We start from the raw sequence: 23,713 nt of genomic DNA, 5'->3' as shown, positions 1-23,713 counted from the left end.
ACAAAGGAGAAAGAGAAGGTTGTATCACTTGTAGATTAATCAAGGCTAGAAACGAGAGTGGAAGAGAGGGAAGGGTATTGGGCGTTGAAGGAGAAGTTTAGGGAAGGGATAAACGCACAGGAGAAGAAGAAGCTGGTGAAGGAACCCATGAAGCTTTTCATGGAAGATGGAATCAACTAATTGTCACAACTTCCTCTTGAAGATATCGAGAAATCCAAGCTTTCCAAAGACGACGTTACAGTGCAGGATGACGTGGAGGGCCAGGCCAACAAGGTTGCTGATAAGGATGAAGTCACGCAAATAGCAACGTTGCGAAGGAGCATGCAATAGAGGATGAGGCCTGTAACTTTGAAGGATTATAGGTGAAAACGGTTAGAAGGTGTGAGTTGTCAGGAGAGAACAAGAGGGTATCCGTTGTTATACTAGAATGTAAGGATCACTATAAAAGGAGAAGAGAAAGGAATGAAAAGCATGAGACAATTTCTATCTTCTCTATTCTTCTTAAGGAGGTTACTACCCTCGAAGTAGTATTATCAGTTCCCCTTCCTTGACCCCTAACAATTTGGTGCTTTCATTGTGCCTACAACTCCCTCTCCCATGGCTAAAGGTACTCGCCTCCATCAGCTTGACGAGGCTATCAAAACTCTGAAGGATACTCTCTCCACGCAAGGCCAACAGCTCGACTTCCTTCAGTCTAGCTTCACCCAACAACAACAATCCATTTCTGATCTCATTACCAGCTTTACGGCAATGGATGGCCGCATCGAACATGCCTTCCGTCTTCCCACCCATTCCCTTCCTGAATCTCCTTTGGGCCAATCTTCCACCCCTCCACCACATGCCCCCCTTCCCATCCAGACTCACGCCGTTCATCTCGAGTTTCCTCGTTTCGATGGTGTTGACCCTCTCGGTTGGATCTTCAAGGCAGAGAGGTTTTTCGACTACCATGGCACAGTTGATGAGCAACGTATCATCGTCTCCTCCTTCCACATGGATGGGCCAGCTCTGCAATGGTTTCAATGGATGCACCATAATACCCAATTCCCTTCCTAGCATGCCTTCACCAGAGCCCTGGAGATTCGCTTTGGTCCTTCTGAATTTGACGATCCCTAGGGTGCTTTGGCTAAGCTTACCCAGACTGAGTCTGTCGTGGAGTACCAGACGTGTTTCGAAACTCTGGCTAACTGCATCTACAACGTTTCTCCCTCGTTTTTGCTTAGTTGTTTTATCTCAGGATTGAAGACTAAAATTTGCAACGAGGTTTTAGCGTTTCGTCCTGCTTCCATGGCGCAGGCGGTGGGCCTAGCCCGTCTTCAGGAGTCCAAGTTCAACGAGAATCGATGACTCCAGTCTCGTTCGATGACTCCACGTGGCCCATTATTATCCTTACCGGCACCACTCGCTGGATCGGTGACCTCCTCTATTTCAAACCGCTTTTTGATAAAGAGGCTCTCTCCTTTTGAAATGCAACAACACCGCGACCGTGGGCTCTGATATAATTGTGATGAGAAGTACTCTCTGGGGCATCGCTGCAAGGCAAGGCAACTTTTCCTTCTGGAATACAAGGATGACAAGGATCCTTCGCCTCCCACCATTGACGAGGTGGATCTCGCTCCACCGGAACCACCCCCAGCGGCTCTGCCTGAAATGGAGATCTCCCTCCACGCGCTGCACGGCCACTCCTCCCCCACGACACTGCGCTTCATCGACTTCATCACCGACACGCCTATTTAGGTGTTGGTGGACGGCGGCAACACCCATAATTTTGTGCAATCCAACATGGCTCATCATCTCAGCCTTCTGATTGAAGAGGCAACCCTAGTGAAGGTGCTAGTGGGGAATGGTGCTCAGCTTGCCACTGAGGGCATTGTACGACGGTTGCAAGTTCTGCTTCACTGCCACCCTCTCCTTACTGATGCTTTTGTTTTGCCCTTGGCAAGTGCCGATTTAATTTTAGGTGTACAATGGCTCTCGCAGCTTGGTCTAGTGGTATTTGACTACCGCAAGCTCACCCTGCAGTTCCACAATGGCGACAATACCATTCTCCTCCAGGGGGAAGCACCACCATTGTCCTCCCAGCTGCAGCTTCATCAACTCCATCGGTTAGTTGATACCGATGCCCTGGCTGCTTTTCTTCACCTAGAGCTCCTCCGATCTATAGCCTTGCCACTTGAGCACCCTGCCGATGCTGCTTTGGAAGCTCTCCTCGCTTGTTACGCCCCTGTTTTTGAAGCTCCTAAGGAACTGCCACCACACCGACCTCAGGATCATGCGATCCACCTACAGCCAGGAGCCGAGCCAGTCAATGTGAGGCCATACCGCTATCCCCATTTTTAGAAGTCTGAGATCGAGCGTTTAGTGGCCGAGCTGTTGTAGAGCGGTGTCATTCGCCCCAACACCAGTCCATACTCTTCTCCGGTACTGCTAGTGCGCAAACGTGATGGAACCTAGAGGTTCTGCGTGGATTACAGAGCTCTTAATGCAGTAACAGTGAGGGATCGTTTTCCCATTCCCATTGTGGATGAATTGTTTGAGGAGTTGCACGGTGTTGTGTTTTTCTCTAAATTAGATATTCAAGCAGGCTATCATTAGATTCGCGTCCGTGCCGACGATGTCCACAAAATGGCTTTTCGAATCCATGATGGTCACTACGAATTTCTTGTGATGCCATTTGGGGTTACAAATGCCCCCTCCACCTTTCAGGCCACGATGAATGACATTTTTTGGTCGTTCTTGCAGAAATTCGTCCTTGTTTTCTTTGACGATCTGCTCATATATAGCCCTTCTTGGTCTCATCACTTGGATCACTTGCGCACTGTCTTACAGACCATGGTTGAGCATTCACTGTTTGCCAAGTGCTCCAAGTGTGTCTTTGGACAACACTCTGTTGAATATCTGGGCCATATCGTCTCCTCCAAAGGCATGGAAATGGGTCGAGTGAAAATTGCAGCCATGCTAGACTGGCTAGTTCCAAATTGTCTCAAAGGATTACAAGGATTTCTTGGACTCACGGGGTACTACCGTCGGTTTATTCGCAGTTATTCCAACATAGCAGCTCCCCTAACTAACTTGCTGAAGAAAGGGGGATTTGAATGGAACTCTACAGCACAATGGGCCTTCGAGGCTTTGCGTACTGCCATGGCGACAGCGCCTATTTTGGCCTTACCAGACTTCACTGCAACCTTCGTTGTAGAGACTGATGCCTCAGGCAGAGGTATAGGAGCAGTACTGTCCCAGCAAGATCATCCAGTCGCTTACTTCAGCAAGAAACTCTCTCCTCAAATGCAGGCGGCATCCACCTATGTTAGGGAGATGTACGCAATTACGCAGGCAGTGCTGCGTTGGTGACAATATTTACTGGGCCGTAAATTCATCATTCACATGGATCAGCGCAGCTTGAAGGAATTGACAGCACAAACGATTCAAACCCCTGAACAGTAACAGTGGTTATCAAAACTTATGGGTTTCGTGTTCAAAATTGCATATCGCCCCGGCAAGGAGAACGCCACGGTTGATACCCTCTCTCGGCCACCATCCACTGATGAGGCCCTACTTGCTTTCACGTCTGTAGTTCTATATTTTTTGCCTTAGCTGCGATCGAAAGTTGCCACGATGCCCGAGCTTCAGAATATTTATCATGGCCTACAGACTAATCCATCGGCCTATAGTGGTTATTCCTTGAAAGATGGGCTGCTCTACTACAACAAGAGATTGGTTATTGGCTCCACTTCCTCTCTTTGCCCCATGTTCTTAAAGGAGTTCCACTCTTCTCCTACTGGAGGCCACGCCAGATTTCTTCGCACCTACAATTGGGTTGCCGCTAATCTCCATTGGAAGGGTATGCGCCAGACCATTAAGCAGTTTGTGGCACAATGCCAAGTTTGCCAGCAAGTGAAAGCTTCAACCACATCCCCTGCAGGTCTTTTGCAACCCCTCCCCATACCCGAACAAGTTTGGGAAGACGTGGCCATGGACTTTATTACTGGGTTACCCACCTCTATGGGGAAATCAGCAGTCCTAGTGGTGGTTGACAAGCTTACGAAATACGCCCATTTTTGCACCTTGGTTAGTGGGTTCACCAGTCACAAAGTGGCAGAGGTCTTTGCCACACAGATCACTAAGCTACATGGCCTTCCTAAATCCATTGTGAGTGACCGCGATCCACTATTTCTGAGTTCATTTTGGAAAGAACTGTTTCGGCTGCAAGGAACCTCTCTTTCCATGAGTACGGCATATCACCCTCAGTCGGATGGATAGACAGAGGTCCTCAACCGCTGCCTTGAAATGTACCTTCGCAGTTTCGTTATGGATACACCCAAGCAGTGGGCAAAGTTCTTAGCCTGGGCTGAATATTGGTACAACACCTCCTACCATCACTCCGTAGGGATGACCCCTTTCCAAGCCCTATATGGTCATGCCCCTCCAACCCTTATCCGATATGTACCTGGAACTGCGGCGGTGGAGGTCGTAGAACATGACTTAAAGACCAGAGATGAGATTCTCCATATGCTCAAGACCAATCTTCATCTTGCTCAAGCTCGTATGAAACATCAGGCTGACAAAGGGCGCCTTGACAAACAGTTTGAAGTTGGTGACTGGGTCTTTGTGAAATTGCAGCCAAATTGACAGCAATCAGTTGCCTTACGCCTCAATTAAAAGCTCGACCGCCGTTACTTTGGGCCATTTCAGGTGGTGAGGAAAATTGGCAAGGTGGCTTATCGATTGGAGCTACCCTCAGAAGCCAAGATACACCCCGTATTTCACATTTCGCTTCTCAAACAATGTCACGGGGATCCCACCTCACAATCACTCCCCACACCTCTCTAAATTGCTGCAGATGATGCCTCACCCACGCCCCTCACAATTCTCAATTTCAGGCGCATCAAACGCCAAGCTCAGTAAGTTTCCCAGGCCCTGGTTCAATGGCAAGATCTCACCTTAGAGGAAGCCACTTGGGAGGACAGTTCCTAGCTTCAGCACCTCTACCCACATTTGAACCTTGAGGACAAGGTTCCTTCCGAAGCAGGTGGCAATGTTACAGTGCAGGATGACATGGAGGGCCAGGCCAACAAGGCTGCTGATAAGGATGAAGTCACGTAAATAGCAACGCTGCGAAGGAGCATGCGACCGAGGATGAGACCTGTAACTTTGAAGGATTATAGGTGAAAATGGTTAGAAGGTGTGAGTTGTCAGGAGAGAACATGAGGGTATCAGTTGTTATACTAGAATGTAAGGATCACTATAAAAGGAGAAGAGAAAGGAATGAAAAGCATGAGACAATTTCTATCTTCTCTATTCTTCTTAAGGAGGTTACTACCCTCGAAGTAGTATTATCAGTTCCCCTTCCTTGACCCCTAACAGACGATATTGACACCCGCCTTAAGTGGCTCGGCCTCTTCCACTGTAAAAAGTACCATTGTTGTTTTTCCTCTCTAGGGATTAGAAACAAAGTATAATTGTGGTTCCCACTCGTACGGGTCACCTTTTCCAGTTTTTAAAGATCGGACATGGAACCAGGTCTAAGCTTGGGAGAGGGTTGAGTGACCGAATTTGGTTTCTTGAGAGAACATGAAGACCTGAAAGCTTCCACCTGCATTTGTACTTATGGACAATTCTGGAGTACAGAACATGCCCTAATATCTTTAGATCAATCCTTTACTCCTGCAACCCAAATTTCAAAAATTTCAGACTACTCGATCCAATTCTGAAAAAATCTCAAGTGTGACAAAGAGGACCACTGACACTGAGAAAGAGAAGAAAATCGGGAAAAACTTAAAATCTGCAATTCCTTATCACGATCTTAACTATGCCTGGAAAGATCCAAACTTCCTAAAGGTTATTCCATTACAGAGTCTAAATTTCGATCTTCATTCAAAATAGATAAATCAATTCAAAAACGTAAACTCAGGTAAAAAGAAGAAAGGGAAAGCAATGTACCAAATCTTTATCAACACCATTACCTGAACAACAGACCTAATTGTTGAAGAAGATTGGATTTCATAGAGGTCTGGAAACCATTTAGGGTTTTTTCGATTTGCAATTTCGAACCTAAACTATTTGGGGAAGATGAGGGCAATTTGGTCACTTTACTCTTTAATTTTTGCTGATTTTTATCATAAGGGTATTTTGGTCATTAAATCCCCTAAAGCTAACCTCTAACATCCCAGACTAACGGATTGGACCAAAGTGCTACATTGTTTTGAAAGTAGGGGGATTTTGCAATTTGAAAAGTTATAAGGGGGCATTTGGACAAATAGGTATTTTCAGGGGGGCATTTGTAAAAAACCCTTAATTTAAATCTGAAGGAATTAGCTATCACTGATTCCAATTTTGAGACAATTTCTCAGAGGTTGAAGATGTAATATAACCTTGACAAAGTCAATCAGTCAAAAGGAGCCTGAAGTGAGGCTTTCAAATTTCCAATCTATACTACCAAAAATGTACCTCTCTCTCTCTCTCTCCAAAATAATGTTCCCCTTAATATTAATTGCATTCAGTATAAGTTCAAGACACAACTTTCTTTTTATATCAATATATAGTTAAGTCATCCTATTACATACTTTAAGTGATAAATTTAGAAAGTTAATGAAGAAAGAGAGGTGAAAGTTTGATTTATTGGGGGAATCAAAAAAGAAATGTTTTATAGAGGAATTTGGTATAAGGGTTACGAAATGTCAAATAGGGAGTATGTCATTTCGACCTCCTATTGTGAGAGGAGGCCGTACGTTAAATATAGGTTAGGTTTAGGAGTCTGATAGAAATTTCCCCTTCTCACAATTACTTCCATATGCATTGAGAAAAAAGGGAAAAAGAAGATAACAACAGCTACCAAGCGCAGCTGGTGAGCTGTTGTGCACTTCATGCCCATGCTCACTAGGAGGTCTTGAGTTTGAGTCTTTTGACTGTTACCTACCCTCTCCCCAATCCCCCCCCCCCATCCCCACCACTTTAAGACTCTACACCATGAACTCACGGTTTAACTAATCGGTCTTCATAAGCCAGACATGGAACCTACTTATGATTGGTCTATTGATTACCGATCTATAATTGGACTCATGCCAAATGGGCCATAAACAATGTAATTAGTTCGGTTCATATTCAAGCCAATTGTGCTATGTTGTTTTGGTTCATAATCATATCAATAGGTCATCTTCTAGACATTCTTTAATGGGCTCCCTATCTAGGCCCTTAAATTTCTCAAAGGAGTAATTGACAGGCTAACGACCCTAACCCAAAATCTGAATTTTTTAGTTTCGGGCTTAGGGCTTGTTGTGCAAAGAAAGAAGTAAAATTTCCCTCTCTGTCACACAAGAGATTGTATTGGACATGAAGAACTTTGCAAAGAAGCTTTATTGATTGATTCAGTCCTTGATCCCTTCTTCTGGCACTATGGCCTCTATTTATACATGTTTCCTCCACGATTCCCTTTCCAAAGACGGGCGAGCTTGCTTTCCTTCTTCTCCGAATGATTGAGTCCTTCTAGGTTTTGGATTCCCTTTGAAGGAGTGATCCCCTCCTAAATTTTAGCCATTAGGAGTCTTTCCATCTAACTTTGTTGATGTGTCCCTCTACATTTTCTTTGCCTCTTATGATGTAGGAGTCTTCGAAGGCATACGCTTCTCAGGCCCAACGTTGCCATGTGTCGCCCTACAACTGATTGGATACAATATGGTGTATCAGTTCCCATTTTCCATAATCAGGCCAATCGGTTCAGTTAAGGGTGGTTTACAGCTGGTCACTAGTCTCGATCAATTTCAATCGGGTTTATGTTGGACTTATGCTGAGACCGAATCTTTTTGATTTTGGGCTTTAAGCGTCAAGTCTGATCAGCCCTACTAGTGTGGGCCAACTTTTAACACTTCTACAAAAAAAACCATGTGAGGGAGTTATAATGTACACTAGCATTGTGGGAAACTTTTATTATTATTAATATGGGAAAAAGATCTCTGTTTGGGAGTGTGGCCTACGCCAGCACTCCCATGAGTCTATCTCTCTCTTCCCTATGTGAAAAGACACCTCTATCCCCTAGTTTTAAGGAGGAGAGAGATAGAAACATGGGAGTGCTGACGTAGGCCACACTCCCGTACAGAAAACTGCTTCCCTATTAATATTTTCTTTAGCACTAAATACACCTAAAATCGGGAAAAATGCAAACTTTTTTCATTTCAACTAAAATCCTCTCAATAACAATTGGAGGAATCAGTATTAGATCGCCAAAAATTGGGTGATTCATATCAAATGATCCTGTATAGGTGAATCGGTATAGACCAAAGGTAAAAAATAAAGAAAAACGATTTTATTGAAAATTATAGGCAAATCCGTCTGATATGGGCCTACTGATCCGAATCGGTATCGACTGAGACCAATCTGTATCCGATACCAATTCCTAAAATAGTGGTCTCAATACTCCATGACATATGGGGCTCGTGAGTGGGGTTTAGGGTCTTTTTGGTAACATTTTTCATTTTTATTTTGTGACAATTTTTTCATGTGTTTGTTATCATCTTTTAAACTTGTTTTTATTTAAAATAAATGAAAATCCCCAAAAACCATAATAGAGTCAAGAGTCTATTATGGATTATGGCCAAAAACGTTTCTTCTTCATTTTTGCGCTCAAGTTTAATGTGCACATGTTCTAAATGTTCCTTTTTTTAGTTTAAAATGATAAAATAACAATCTAACAAATCATTCTAGTTTTACTTGGCTCAAACCCTAATCCCTCATTTTTTTTTTCTCTCTTTTTTCCTTCATCTTGTGTAAGGGTGTCAAAATGGATACGAAACCGAATATCAGAATGAAATCGACCGTTTATGATCGAATTGAATCGCACCACAAAAAAATGATCCGGTTTTGGTTTTATAGGTTCTCTTTCCGGTTCGATTTTATAGGTTCTCTTTCTGGTTTTGGTTTTATAGGTTCTCTTACTCGAATACTAGACCATGCATTCAATTGGATTAATTAATAGCATAATAATTAATATAATAAGCAATAATTATTGCATCATACTTGAATAAAATAAGTAAAATATCTTGGGTTAATTATACATTTTATTTGTTCAAGTACGAATTGAAAATGATGGATAGTTTTAAAATGGATTAACAAAACCCTACTTGCTAATAGAATAAATAGTTTGTTTATCATATAAGAGTGGAAAAGAAAAAAATGGAAAAACAAAGAATAGGAAAGGAAAAAGATAGGTGAAGATGGGAGTTTTTTTTTAAAAAAAATCACATAGACATGGGAAATATGATGAGAGTAGGAGTCCGGAAGAGAATGGGGAAACACAGGAATATCTAGCTCAAATCCTACTCCAACCACTTTTAATGCCGTTATTAATTTTTATTACCTAAAGTGCATTCTTAAAGACAAATGCATTATTAAATTTTAAAAATATTGACTTTAATATCAAAAATATGATTTTGATTGAAATAGTATATAGTAGGGCAATTCTATAATTATTGGTAACAGTATAAGAACCTGTTTCCGAAAACAGAGTTTGTCAAACACCATTAGTGTTCTAATTGTGTTCTGGAAACGTTTTCAAAACAGGTTTTTCAAACGCTACAAAGATTGTTTCTGAGCACATAAACAGAAAAAAACTATTTATGTTGTTTCCTAGCACAGAAACAACATAAAGGTTATCAAGCGGCCCCAAGGTTGTCTTCATTATTGTTTCTCAAACCGGCACTACACAAACCGCATGTAAACGATTTGTGAATCGGATAATGAAAACCGAATAGAAACCGATAAATCGGATCGTATGCAAATCGATTCTAATTTTAACTGATTCCTATCCGGTTTGATTTTGATTTTAACTTATCAAAATGTAAACCGCACCGCAACCAAACCGAATAACCATAACCGCAGTCTATCAATTCGCCTCGATCTACAATTCCCTTTCAGGATAACCTCCTCACCCCCTTCTTCATCCTGCACATGGCACCTAGAACCTAGTCATCGCTAACTGGAAAAAAAAAGCTCACGATTGTAAATTCTATGTCAGAGACAAGAGGATAAAGCGGGAGTTCGCAGTCAAGACTCAAGACACTCAAGATCGTAATTCTTGTGAAGGGTAATGGGTCGCTGTTGTGTGTGAAAACCTCCGATGCTTGGTTCGCCTACGGATGAGCCTGCAAAAACCAAGCGATGAGCACAAGAGAACCGGTGTGGCTCCGGCCTGGGACTCTCCGATGCTCAAGTCAGGTCTCCAATGCAACAGCGTAACTGCGTAGTAAAAAGCCAGATGATCAATGGTGTTCTATACCTGGGTATTTATAGAGTGAGGAGGAGATGACGCGGTTGGGAGAGTCCTAGTATGATAGGAGTCCTTCTTTCGGAAGGTTCTCTCGCGTAGAGCGGAGTGGAGAGCTATTTTCGGGGTCGGACTCTTATTAAGGTAAGAGTCCATGTAGAGTACGATTCCGTGTTGCGCTGGGATCATGGCTCGATCCTTATCCCGTGATTCTCGGGATACGCTGACGTGGCAGAGATCCACGGTGGGGTGCTATGGCAGTTTCAGTGGAGGAGGGCTCGGCCTCGGAGGTCGGCCCAGGGGGTCGGCAGAGGAGGTCGGCAAGGGAGGTCGGCAAGGAAGGTCGGCAAGGGAGTCTATGGCTGACCTGTATGAGCTCGGCTTCATCCACCGGCTAGCTCGCTCGAATCTGGCTCTGTCATGGGACTTATCGAAGATGGGGTCGGCCCGATCTCCCGCTGGGCCCAACTTGGTTCTCGGACTGAGGTCGGGTCGGCCATGTGGCAGCCTCTGATAGGTGGGGTGTTTTATGCCTCATCACAGGCCCCCCCACTCATCAGGGGTCGGCTCGGCACTGATGAGTGAAGTTTCCTGGTCGGTTCTCTTGTGCTCATAGCTTGGTTTTTGCTGGCTCATCCGTAGGCGAACCAAGCATTGGAGGTTTTCACACGCAACAGCGACCCATTACCCTTCACAAGAATTACGATCTTGAGTGTCTTGAGTCTTGACTACGAACTCCCGCTTTGTCCTCTCGTCTCTGACATAGAATTTACAATCGTGAGCTTTTTTTTTCCAGTTAGCGATGACTAGGTTCTAGGTGCCATGTGCAGGAAGAAGAAGGGGGTGAGGAGGTTATCCTGAAAGGGAATTGTAGATCGAGGCGAATTGATAGACTGCGGTTATGGTTATTCAGTTTGGTTGCGGTGCAGTTTACATTTTGATAAGTTAAAATCAAAATCAAACCGGATATGAATCAGTTAAAATTAGATAGGTGGGGTGTTTTATGCCTCATCACAGGCCCCCCCCACCAATCAGGGGTCGGCTTGGCACTGATGAGTGAAGTTTCCTGGTCCGCTTGTCTAGAAGATTTTTGTGGTCGAGCCGAGCTTATTTTTTGCCACGGATTTGACATTGCAAGATCTGACGGCTGGGTGTCAGTGCCACATCAGCAGAGTCATTATGGCAGGCTCAGGAATTCGAAACGTCCTTTGATCTGGGCCATTGAATCATGCTGAGCTCTGGTCGGCCGTTGGATCAGTAAAACCCAAGGATTATAAATAGACGACTCCTAACTATTCATTCCTCACTGCTCTAAGTTATTGACTTCTCGGCAAGCTTGGATTCTTCAGCTCGGTAACACTCGGTGTCTACTTGTTCGTGATCAGCTCGGCCTTTGCTTCGTTCGCGCTCAGCTCATCCTTAGCTCTTCTTCAACCAGTAAGTCTTCTCCACCCAGTATGTCAGTTGGTAGTAGTCCTATGGGCGAGCTGTTCGCCGAGGCGGCAGAGGGCGAGAGTCCTAGCCGAGAGCTCCCCGCTCGTTCTCCCACCATAGACCTGTTGGGCTCGACCTCGGATGAGCCCGATGTAGTGGAGCTTCGTCAAGCCGAGGTGGTCGACCCTCCGTTACTCTTGGAGTTTGACCACGCGGCCCACCCAATCGCCGCAGATCGAGCCGAGAACTCTGGGTCATCCTCATCCGATGAGGAATCAAGTGAGGGAGATTCGTCTGAGGTGGGGGTTGGCTCGGTCAGCTCGTCCGCTGACACCCCTGAGCCCGAGGAAGGTAGTGTCGGCACCGTTCCAAGCACGATCACGGAGGCCGACCTCGACTATCTGTGGATGACCTATGCCATCCCCGAGGACATTCAGCTCCGAGTTCCTAACCCCAGGGAGATGGCCTGCTTCATCAGGCCCGGCGAGGTAGCTTTGTACGAGACGCCCTTCAAGTATACGTTCAGGCTCCCCGTTCTCGGCCTGATGGACTAGATCTTGGACCACTTCCACCTATCTCCTGGTCAACTGGTATCGAACTCTTGGCTAGCCGTGTATGGCTTCTACGCCTTATTCTGCGAGATGGGCCGAGGTGCGAGCGTGGCGCTTTTCTCTCGGCTCTTCTTCTTGAAGAAGTCTCCCGAGAAGGGGTGGTACTATTTTTGCCGCCGATTGGGGAAGAGTGCGGCTCTGGGCGGCCACAAATTTTTGGTCGGCACGCCGACCTTCAATAAGTATTGGAAGCCTCATTTTTTCTTCGCTTCCATTCCCAATAGCCCTCTCCGAACCGAGTGGAAGGAGATGAACTTAAACTACGTCAATAGGGTACTACCCCTGACCGAGAAGGAGATGACCTCGCTTGACCTGATCCTCCAGCGTCAGCCCTTCGATGTCCTCCAGCTTCAGGATGAGGGGTTTCTTCAGAGGTGGCATATGACCCCTGGTAGGAGCCCGAGCCGAGCCCTTCTCTGTGGTCCGAGCTGACCCCTTTACTTAGTCTTCTTTTCTGTTTCTACTTATTTTTTATGTTCTCAATTTCTCTTGCAGTGGTTGGCCACATTCCCCCTATAGATACAGCTCGGCTAAGGGCCGAGACCCTTGCAGATCGAAGGAAGAAGAATATTGAGAAGAAGTCCCGGGGCGAGTCTTCCAAGGTCCCCAACGACAAGGCCGTGATGCCGGGACCGTCGGACGCTGTGGTCGGCCTTGAGGCCGAGAAGAATATGGGCCCAGCGGGGTCTCCGAGGAAGGGGAAAGGCCGAAAAGGCGAGAGGAGCCCGCCGAGAGACATCAAGCGTCAGAAGCTCTCGGTCAATCTGACAAGTGGTGGTCTTCCGCCCGTGGCTTCACCCACCAACATCACCCGATACGTCTTGGGGAGGGCCTCGGCCAGCAATGTTCCTGTGAGGCCGACCTGGGGCCTCTTCCCAGGGGACTTGGCATTGACGTCAGCCACACACGCCAAAGAATGGTTGGATGCAAGTCGGCCTCCCACTGACAAGGAGAAGCTCGAGGCGCTGTCTGACCCCGAGCTCCTCTCCACTTTGTTCCAAGATTTTAACATGGTAAGTTTCCTGGTCGGCTTTTGTGATTAGATATGATGCGTGTAGTCGGTCTTGATTTTTGTTCTCATGCTTTTTTGTAGGGATTCGCCAAGGCAGTGGAGACCATGCTTCGCTTTGAGCAGCTCCTGACCGAGAACCATTCCTTGGGCGTCCAATGCAAGAAGGCCTATCAAGATGCCCAGGATGCCGTTCAGAGGCGTCGAGAGACCCAAGAGAAGCTCATTGCTGCCGAGGCCGAAGTGGAGAGCTCTCAGGCCGAGGTGATCAGGCAGAGAGAGAAGGTCCGGGCTCTGCAGGTTCAGCTTGTTGAGGTGAGGGAGAAGGCCAAGGAAGATCTGGCCATGGCTCGGGTCGAGGCGATCAGCGACTATCTCCAATCGGAGGAGTATGTTGATGTGTGCCATGAGATCAGGAAGCCTCCATATGCCGAAGGTTTTGAGGCAAGCCGAGCTGAGCTTTTGGCCGAGATCAAGGCGACGTACCCTGATCTCAATCTCTCCCGGTTTGATGATGACGCGACTACCTTCGCCGGGGAGTTGGGAGATGAGGAGGGAGCCGAGGTCACCCAGGCTCTACCCTTTGAGGAGCCTCCCCAGGCCGACGTCTTCCCTCTGGATGCTGGACCAAAAGACCCTCCTGCCGAGCCTACTGCCGTGGACACCGCCGAGGTCGCCTCCAAGTCCAACGCCGAGGAGATCGAGATGTAATTTTTTTTTTTGGGGGGCCGAACTGCCATCTTGTAACCATGCCGATCAGTCGGCTTATAATGAATGAAAAATCTATTTTTGCCAGAATTTGTCCAAGTATTTTAGCTCAGCGCTCTTAACCTTCTTTTCCTTGTGTACTCTGTTCTATTTGTGGCCGAACTGCCGAGTCGTTCCGTTAGCCGAGCTTAGGAACTTGTCTCTTTTTTAACCCATGCTTCACGTGATCGGCGGCTCGGCCATGCCATGCCCGAGGTCAATGTGATCCTCGCTTTGGTTGGTTAATTCGTCGTTCCCTTCGGTCCGATTGGACAGGTTATCATATAAGCGGACGCGTGGCCGAGCAGCCTTCCTGGCCAAGCGTAATGCCTTAGCTTAGTTTTGAACTTTGTTAGGCTCGGCCAAAGGGGGAGTTTGCTCTTGAAAGGTCGGCCAGGTCTATGAGAACCGGTCTTACGACTTGGCTGCCGATCTATGAGGGTCGGTCTTTGAGGTCGGCCAGGTCTATGAGGACCGGTCTTGCGACTTGGCTGCCGACCTATGAGGGTCGATCTTCGAGGCTGGCCAGGTCTATGAGGACCGGTCTTACGACTTGGCTGTCGACCTATGAGGGTCGGTCTTCGAGGTCGGCCAGGTCTATGAGGACCGGTCTTACGACTTGGCTGCCGACCTATGAGGGTCGGTCTTCGAGGTCGGCCAGGTCTATGAGGACCGGTCTTACGACTTGGCTGCCGACCTATGAGGGTCGGTCTTCGTGGTCGGCCAGGTCTATGAGGACCGGTCTTATGACTTTGATTTAGGAGCTTGCAAATAGGTTAAGTGGTGGAGAAAGACTTTATTGAATCAAATGTCGGAGCTAAAGCTGAATACAAGCATGCTCAGTTATTGAAAAAACTTCTTCAAATTTTCCGAGTTCCAAGGTCTCGATACCTTCTTGCCCCCCGGAGTCTGCAAGCGATACATGCCAGGGCGAATTTGCTTGGAGACTATGTACGGGCCTTCCCAATTTGGTGCTAACTTTCCTTACTGCCTCGGCTGGGATGCGCTGAGTTTTCTGAGAATGAGGTCTCCTTGACGGAAGTGCCGCTCTTTTACTCTTGAGTCATAGTACTTTGCCGTCCTCTGTTGGTATGCCGCGTTCTGGAGTAGGGCATTTTCCCCAACTTCATCGAGAAAGTCAAGGTTGGCTCTCAGTCCATCTTCATAGGTCTTCTCATCGAAGTTGAACACTCGGTACGATGAGGCCATAATTTCAACCGGGGCGAGGGCTTCAGTCCCATAAGTGAGGCAAAAAGGACTCTCCCTGGTTGGAGTTCTTACTGTCGTCCGATATGCCCATAGGACACTTGGGAGTTCTTCCACCCATCTCCCTTTGGCCTCATCCAACCTTCTCTTAATGCCGGTGAGTAATGTTCAGTTGGACACTTCTACTTGTCCAATTGATTGCGGGTGAGCTACCGAGACGAGTCGGCAGTCAATGTAGAAGTGTTCGCAGAACTTTCGAAAGGCCAGGTTGTTGAATTGTGTGCCATTATCTGTGATGAGTACTTTCGGTAGCCCGAACCGGTAGATGACCTTATCTCAGAAGAATTTCTCCATGTTCTTCTCGGTGATGGTTGCAAGGGGCTCAGCCTCGTCCCACTTGGTGAAGTAATCGATCGCCACTACCACGTACTTTCTGTTTCCCGATGCCGGGGTGAAATCTTCGAGAATGTCCATTCCCCACATAGCGAATGGGATTGGGCTCAGCATTGAGGTCAACTTTGTTGCTGGTCGGCTTGGGATTGGTGCGAATAGTTGACACTTCTCGCACGTCTTCACGTACCTCATGGCCTCTTCTTGCATTCTTGGCCAATAGAATCCTTGTCGAAGTATCTTGTATGCAAGAGCTCGGCCACCCATGTGACTCCCGTATATTCCCTCATGCACCTCGGCTAATGCATACTCGGCCCCCTTTGGTCTAAGGCATCGGAGAAGAGGGGCTGAGATTGCTCTTTTGTAGAGCACTCCGTCGATCATGGCGTACTTGGCAGCTCGGATCTTGACCTTTCTTGCTTCGTCTCGGTTCTCTGGGAGCAGGTTATTCTCCAAGTAGTTGACAATGGGGTCCAACCAGGTCGGCCCGTCCTCTTTAATATGTTTTACGCTTTCTTCTTGTAAGGAGGGCTTCTCCAAGATTTCTATGTATACTGACCGGCTCAGATATTGGAGGTCGGCCTCGGCCAACCTGGACAAGGAGTCAACCGCGGCGTTCTCTTTTCTCGATATTCGAGTCATCTCAAAGTGCTCGAGTTCGGCAATCAGATCTCGGGCTCGGCTCAGGTAAGCTATCATCCTTTCATCTTTCGCCTCATAGTCTCCGTTGACCTGGTTGACCACGAGTTGGGAGTGTCCTCTCGCCTTTAACCGCTTTATGCACATTGCTTTGCTGACTCGAAGTCCAGCTAGGAGGGCTTCATATTCTGCCTCGTTGTTTGAGGCAAAAAATTTGAACCTCAGGGCATATTGGATCAGAAACCCTTCGGGGCTTACCAGTATCAGGCCGGCCCCGCTTCCTCCAGAGTTGCTTGAGCCGTTGACATTCATGGTCCAAGTAGGGTCGGCCGTAGCCCCGACCTCTTCTACAGTCTTTTCTTCCCCGACCTCAAGGTCGGACCCTGTGCATTCGGCGATGAAGTGGGCAAGGGCTTGTCCTTTTATCATCGTCCTCGGACGATAGCTTATATCGTATTCACTCAGCTCAACCGCCCAGGTAATCAGCCGTCCCGAAACGTCGGGTTTATGCAATATCTTCTTGAGTGGCTGGGCGGTCTGTACCGCGATTGGATGAGCTTGGAAGTACGGCCTTAGTTTCCTTGCGGCCGTAACAAGAGCAAATGCTACTTTCTCGAACCCGGAGTACCTTGTCTCGGCATCGACAAGAACGTGGCTGATGTAGTATATGGGTCTTTGAGTTCGACTTTCTTCCCTGATCAACACCGTGCTGACCGCTACAGGGGTAGCGGCTAAGTAGACTTGAAGATCCTCTTTTGGTTCGGGTCGGCTGAGAAGAGGTGGGTTCTCCAAATATTTCTTCAGCTCTTCAAAAGCTTCCTAGCATTCATCCGACCAGATAAAGTCCTTTGGGTTTCGGATATTCTTGAGGGCTTTAAAGAACGGTAGGCACTTGTCGCCCGATCTCGACATGAATCGTGCCAACGCCGCCACACGTTCGTTTAGCCTCTGTACTTCTTGGATCATTCTTGGAGGGCTCATCTCTTGGATGGCTCTGATTTTTGTCGGATTGGCTTCGATGCCTCTGACAGAGACCATGAAGCCGAGGAACTTTCTCGAGGTCACGCCGAATGCACACTTGGCGGGATTCAGCTTCATTTGGTTCTTCCTCAATACGCCAAAGGCTTCTTCCAGGTCGGCCAAGTGGTGTTCGGCCTTCAAACTTTTCACCAACATGTCGTCCACGTAGACTTCCACGTTTCTTCCGATCTGCTCGCGGAATATATAGTTCACGAGGCGCTGGTATGTCGCTCTGGCATTTTTTAATCCGAACGGCATGACCTTGTAGCAAAAATTTTCTTGGTCAGTTCAGAATGCCGTGTATGACTCGTCCTCCTTATGCATCATGATTTGGTTGTAGCCGGAATACGCGTCCATGAAACTCAGCATCTCGTGACCTGCCGTGGTGTCAATCAAGAGGTCGATTCGAGGTAGCGGGTACTCATCTTTTGGACAAGCCTTGTTGAGATCGGTGTAGTCGACACACATTCTCCACTTCCTGTTCGGTTTGGGGACCATGACGACGTTAGCCAACCAGGTCGGGAATTTTTCTTCTCGGATGAACCCTGATCGGCAAAGCTTCTCCACCTCTTCTTTGATCGCGGTTTGTCGATCAAGTGCGTAGTTCCTTCTCTTCTGCCGGATTGGTTTTCGACCTGGATCTACGTGTTACCGGTGCTCAGCTATATGCCTGGGTATGCCCGTCATGTCGGCAGCCGACTAGGCAAAGACATCGGCGTTCGCCTTTAAGAAAACTTCGAGCTGATTCCTTTGATTTTCATTTAGTAATGATCCGAGCTGGACCACCTTTGTTGGGTCATCTTCGCTGAGATGAAGTGGGGTCAGGTCTTCCACGGGTCATCCTCTCCTCTCGATAAGCTCATCCCGCTGATCCTCGGGGAGGTGCTCGACTCACATTGCCATTCCTCGGACATTACCCTTATTTTGCTTGACGAAAGTAGCGTAGCACTCCCGGGCCTTCTTCTGGTCGCCTCGGACCTCACCGACACCGTTCTCAGTGGGGAACTTCATCTTCAAGTGTGTCGGGGAGATGATGGCTTAGAGAGCGGTCAATGAAGGACGACCGAGTATGGCGTTGAAAGCCACTACCGACCGTACCACCATGAATTTTACTTGAATCGTCACCTGGCATGGAGCTTGCCCAATCATGACCAGCAGGTCGATTGAGCCTTTGATGGTCACGACAGCTCCCGAGAACCCGTGAAGTGAGGTGCCTTCCGGCTTGAGCGCTTCGTCGCCGAAGCCAAATTGTCGGTATGCTTCTAGTGACATAAGGTCCACAGATGCATCGGTATCAACCAATACACGGTGTACGGGTCTGTTCGTAATTTCTACCTACACCACTAAAGCATCATCATGAGGTAAACTTATACCTTCGAGGTCGGCCTCGGTAAAGGAGATCGTCGCGGCTGGCTTGAGTTTCTTGGCGGGCATCTCGGCAACTCCGATGAACCGCGGGTTTGCCTTAGCCTTTCGAGGATAGTGTATATGGGGGCTCCCTTGTCCCTGCTCGGCCCGGACCCGTCCTCTTTCTTCTCAGCTCGGACTTTATCTTCCTCTCGTTCGACTCGCCTATTGTCGGGCCTCGGCTCGGCTCTTCGTTGATCCCGCTCTTCAGGCCGCCGACCCCCACGATCTTCTCGGCCTCCTTTGACATATCACTTCAAATGGCCCGCTTTTATCAGCTCTTTGATTTCTCTTTTTAGCTGGTAGTAATCCTCGGTGTCGTGACCGGTGTCCTTGTGGAACTGACAATATTTATTGGGATTCCGAGATGACCCCGCTTGCATCGACCGGGGTCGGCGGATGTACCCCCCTTTCCTGTATTTGCATCAAGATCTCCTTGCGCGAGGTGTTCAGTGGAGTGTAGTCAGGGCTCCGAGCTCGGTTAGACTTGTCAGCTCAGCGATCCGTCCTGGGCCGTTTGTCTTCCCTACGGTCTTCTATTGTCGGCCTTTTCTTGTCAGGCCGGCCTTCGTTTCCCTTCCGGGCCTGGAGGACCTCGGCCATATTTGCAAATTCATTGCATCTCTCTAAGAGCTCGGCCAGGTTTCTGGTCTGCTTTCGGGCCAAGTCCTTGATGAGGTCCATGTCGGCCAATCCATTGCTCATAGCCGTATGGGTCGTGGCCTCATCCAAATCCTTGATATCTAAGGATTCCTTGTTGAAGCGGGAGACGAATGCTCGGATCGATTCGTCGGGCCTTTGCTTCACGCTGAGGAGGTTGACTATTGTCTTCTTGTGTTTCATACTGCTCTGGAAGCTCGTGACGAATGCTCGACAGAGTTGAGCGAAGCTTTTTATAGAGTTCGGCGGCAACTAGGAGAACCATGAGGTCGCCGCACCCTTGAGGGATGCGGGGAAGGCTCGACAAGAAATGATCTCGGTTCCCCCGTACATGGTCATCATCGCATTAAAGTAGTTGATGTGATTGGTCGGGTCGGTCGTCCCGTCATATCGGTCGAACGGGGGAGGTTTGAACCCTTTTGGTAGCGGCGCGGTCATGATCTCGAGAGGATATGGGTGTCGCCCGACCAACGAATAGGTATCCGGGTCGCTTGTTTCCTCAACCCCTCCACTTGCTCCGCCAAGTCTCGTAGCTGCCTCTCCAGCTCTGTTTCAGGTGCTCGGCCAACCGGCTCCTCTGCCCGGGGTCGGTAGGGTCGGCCGTCCCGTTGTGGTCGACCATTCTGGTCAGCTCGATCCTCACCGTCCTTCCTTGTTCTTCTTTCCTCCTGGAAGTTGGACCCACGGGGGCTCCCCTGCTGTTCTTCTCAGGCAGGCGAGCCTTGACGCCGAGGATTATGACGAGATCCTTCTCCTTGTCTCGCAGCGCGTCGTTCATTCAGCTCTTTCCCTTGTTCTCGGACTCTTCTCTGCTATTCGTCCTCTTTGAGCCGTCCAGAAAATACCGACCTCCTCGCTACCGAGCCGGCTGGTTATTTTTCCTGCCCTGTTCGCGGGCTTTGGCGATGCTCTTGCTCATCCCGCCGAGCTCCTCTACTAGGGCGTGGAGGTGGAGTCTTCTGATGAGACGGGTGTGAGGACGCAGCTCGGCTAGGCTCGGCCCTACGCCGGCCACCATTTTACTATATGTTCCTCTCTGCGCGGACCGGAGCTGGAGGGGGCGCGGCCAGTGGTTGGCCCATCAGCCCGCCTCGGGTCATCTGGTTCATGAAGGTGCGCAGCATCTTGTTGGTGTGGAGCATCTGCAACTGCAAGTCCATAACCTGTCGATTATTTGCCGGGGCTTCGAGGTCCAAATTCTCCTGCAAGGGTGGCGCCGCTGGTAGGCCCATCCCGTCCAAGCTTAGCTCGGCCTGTATCCGGCCAGCCGCGGCCGTGGTTAGCACCGCTCCCCCATTCCCGCCCTCCGGTGGGGGAATGGTGCCCGTGATGGGCTGCGCACCCCCTGCCCGAGGGGGTCTTCTGTTTATCCCCTGCCAAGAGGCTTCAGGGGGCGGTGATCGCCTCGTCTGCCCAACGGGTTGCGGCTCGTCCGTTCGGGAAGTCGAGCCATGCTGCCCTGACCTCGTGTGCACCATTATTATTGCTCTTGGAATTGGTAGAAACGACGATGCTTGCTGATGTCGTTCCCACAGACGGCGCCAAATCTGTTGCGTGTGAAAACCTTCGATGCTTGGTTCGCCTACGGATGAGCCTGCAAAAACCAAGCAATGAGCACAAGAGAACCGGTGTGGCTCCGGCCTGGGACTCTCCGATGCTCAAGTCAGGTCTCCAATGCAACAGCGTAACTGCGTAGTAAAAAGCCAGATGATCAATGGTGTTCCATACCTGGGTATTTATAGAGTAAGGAGGAGATGAGGCGGTTGGGAGAGTCCTAGTATGGTAGGAGTCCTTCTTTTGGAAGGTTCTCTCGCGTAGAGCGGAGTGGAGAGCTATTTTCGGGGTCGGACTCTTATTAAGGTAAGAGTCCATGTAGAGTGCGATTCCGTGTTGCGCTGGGATCGTGGCTTGATCCTTATCCCGTGATTCTCGGGATGCACTGACGTGGCCTGGAGATCCACGGTGGGGTGCTATGGAAGCTTCAGTGGAGGAGGGCTCGGCCTCGGAGGTTGGCCCAGGGGGTCGGCAGAGGAGGTTGGCAAGGGAGGTCGGCAAGGGAGTCTACGGCTGACCTGTATGAGCTCGGCTTCATCCACCGGCTAGCTTGCTCGAATCTAGCTCTGTCATGTGACTTATCGGAGATGGGGTCAGCCCGGTCTCCGGCTCGGCCCAACTCGATTCTCGGACTGAGGTCGGGTCGGCATGTGGCAGCCTCTGATAGGTGGGGTGTTTTATGCCTCATTAGTCGCCTAGTCTTCGTGTCACCGCCTCGTTTGATTATATTTTGAAGGGACCCAACACTCTGTTTGAAGCCTTTAACTTGTAGGTCGCCTTCATAGCTCGCCCTTATTCGAGTTTTTAAATGGAATTCCATCAAGATCAGCATAAATATTTCAAAACCAGACAACCATCACTAGTGTCGAAAACCCTTACAATTTTCATATAGAATTAGGGCTTTACTAGTTGGCATTCTTCCATATTTGTTGTCGGCTTTATTATTTTCTTCTTGAATACAAGAATCATCCGGGGGTGGGGTAGTAGTGTGATCTCCTCTGGTTGACACTTCGAATCTCTGGTAACAATGAACAAAGCCTGATTGACTGGAAGTCTCAAACGCCGTTTAGGGTAGGAAAAAAGGGGAGTTGCAAGACTTTTGGATTTGAAGAAAGAAATGGGAAAAATTATAACAAATTACCGTTTTGATTCATGGAGACACAGAAAATCTCTTCATATATCACTCGAACTATATAATCATAATTATATGGGCTTTGGATCCATTTCTTCAAAAATTCACCAACATAAAATTGTAAAAATTTATTATGCATAAGTAGTTACCAAACGATTTCTCATTCTACACTCTATTGTGTCTAATGGTTATCAAACAGTTTTCATTCTTACCAAAAAAAAAAAAAGTATTAATTTTTTATAATTTTTTTATTAATGATTTTTTAAAAATAAGTCCTAAACAAAAAGAAGGCCAAATATTCTTTGTGCCGGTGGCACAAGCCTTTGTTAGTAAGTTCGAGAATGACAATTGAATGAGAACGGATACGTTTAGCAATTAAACGGACTAGATAGCAATAATACTTTTAAAAAATTCGACATAATAAAACGCATACGGCAATAATACGATCGATTTATAAGAAAAAATACGAGCATATATTCACTATGTAATAGACATGCACCAACTAATAAACAAAATAATAACATATAGACAATGATTTTATCAAAAAGAAACCTCACAACTAAAATAAACACAATATAATATCCCCTATTACATCTCATAAGATTATCATTTAACAAATCAAAATATCAATAAAAGTATCTCATTAGACATAAAATAATAATAATAATAACAATAGGACATAACGTGTTCTAGAAATCATCTCTAAGATGAGCTCACATCAATGAACTCATCTCTACGATGAACTAACATCACCAATGGAAGTTCATGTACCTTGGTAGCAGGTTAAAAATTTATATAGTCATATGTAGAGCTCAGATGACCTGCTGCCAAGCTTGTGCTTAATGGTCTACTACTTCTCAGGACATTAGAATTATAGTCAATGATCAATTGCATCAAATAACAGTTTTGTCAACTCATGTTACTCGAATCATATTTGTTTATGAAAAATTTGTTCCGTAAATTAAACCACACAAAGATGAAGCTAAAAAAAAAAAAACAAAAAAACAAAAAAACAAAACAAAACAAAAAATAAGAAGAGGAATAAAAGAGACGAAGAAGAGAGAGCCTCAGATTGAGTGTTCCCACCACTGCAACCGTTTGGCGAATGGAGATGGAGAAGAAGAAGAGGAACAAAGCTTATCAACCTCTGCAATCACCGACTTACCCAGCTGCTCACCAACCACTTGAATTGAAATGGGAACCGATAATAGGAAGGGGGCAGGGGTATTCAACCTCAAAAGGAAGTCTAGCCGGGCACCTGAATTGAAATGAGAACAGAGATGAAGACGAATGGAATGGGGGTAGTCGGCGGCTAGGGTTCGAAGAGAAGAAGACCAAAATCGTATTATGCGAGGGTTTTGTTTTGCGTTTTTTCTTCTCTAAGTTTTGAGTTTTTTTTTTTTTAATTTTCACAAAACTAAACTAAAGTTAAAAAGTATTAAAGTGGTTAATTCGTGTTTAATATGTGTATAATACGGGTGCACTTACAAAGTGAGTATTTTATCATATATATGAAAACATACGGTAAAAACACGTTTTTTTGAATTAAAAGTTTGGACACGCGTATAATATGCGAACTTACTAACTAAGACGCAGACTATGCCCAGACACATGGGGTTGGGCAAAATGACCACCCTACCCCCCTTGAATGG

General features: G+C 47.3%; 1 long non-coding RNA gene across 1 annotated transcript; it reads left to right on the top strand.

Moving 5' to 3' along the window:
• The first annotated feature begins 5,432 nt into the window (after nt 1–5,432).
• On the top strand, nt 5,433–21,726 carry LOC122652888. Its single transcript, XR_006331664.1, has 3 exons — nt 5,433–5,598; nt 19,015–19,020; nt 21,715–21,726. It is a non-coding gene; the product is annotated as an uncharacterized LOC122652888 (long non-coding RNA).
• Nucleotides 21,727–23,713: the final 1,987 nt, after the last annotated feature.

This window comes from Telopea speciosissima, chromosome 2 (genome assembly GCF_018873765.1).
Source record: "Telopea speciosissima isolate NSW1024214 ecotype Mountain lineage chromosome 2, Tspe_v1, whole genome shotgun sequence".
NCBI classification, from domain to species: Eukaryota; Viridiplantae; Streptophyta; class Magnoliopsida; order Proteales; family Proteaceae; genus Telopea; species Telopea speciosissima.
The sequence above is the reverse complement of the archived record's forward strand: the minus strand, read 5'-3'. Positions and strand labels throughout refer to the sequence as shown.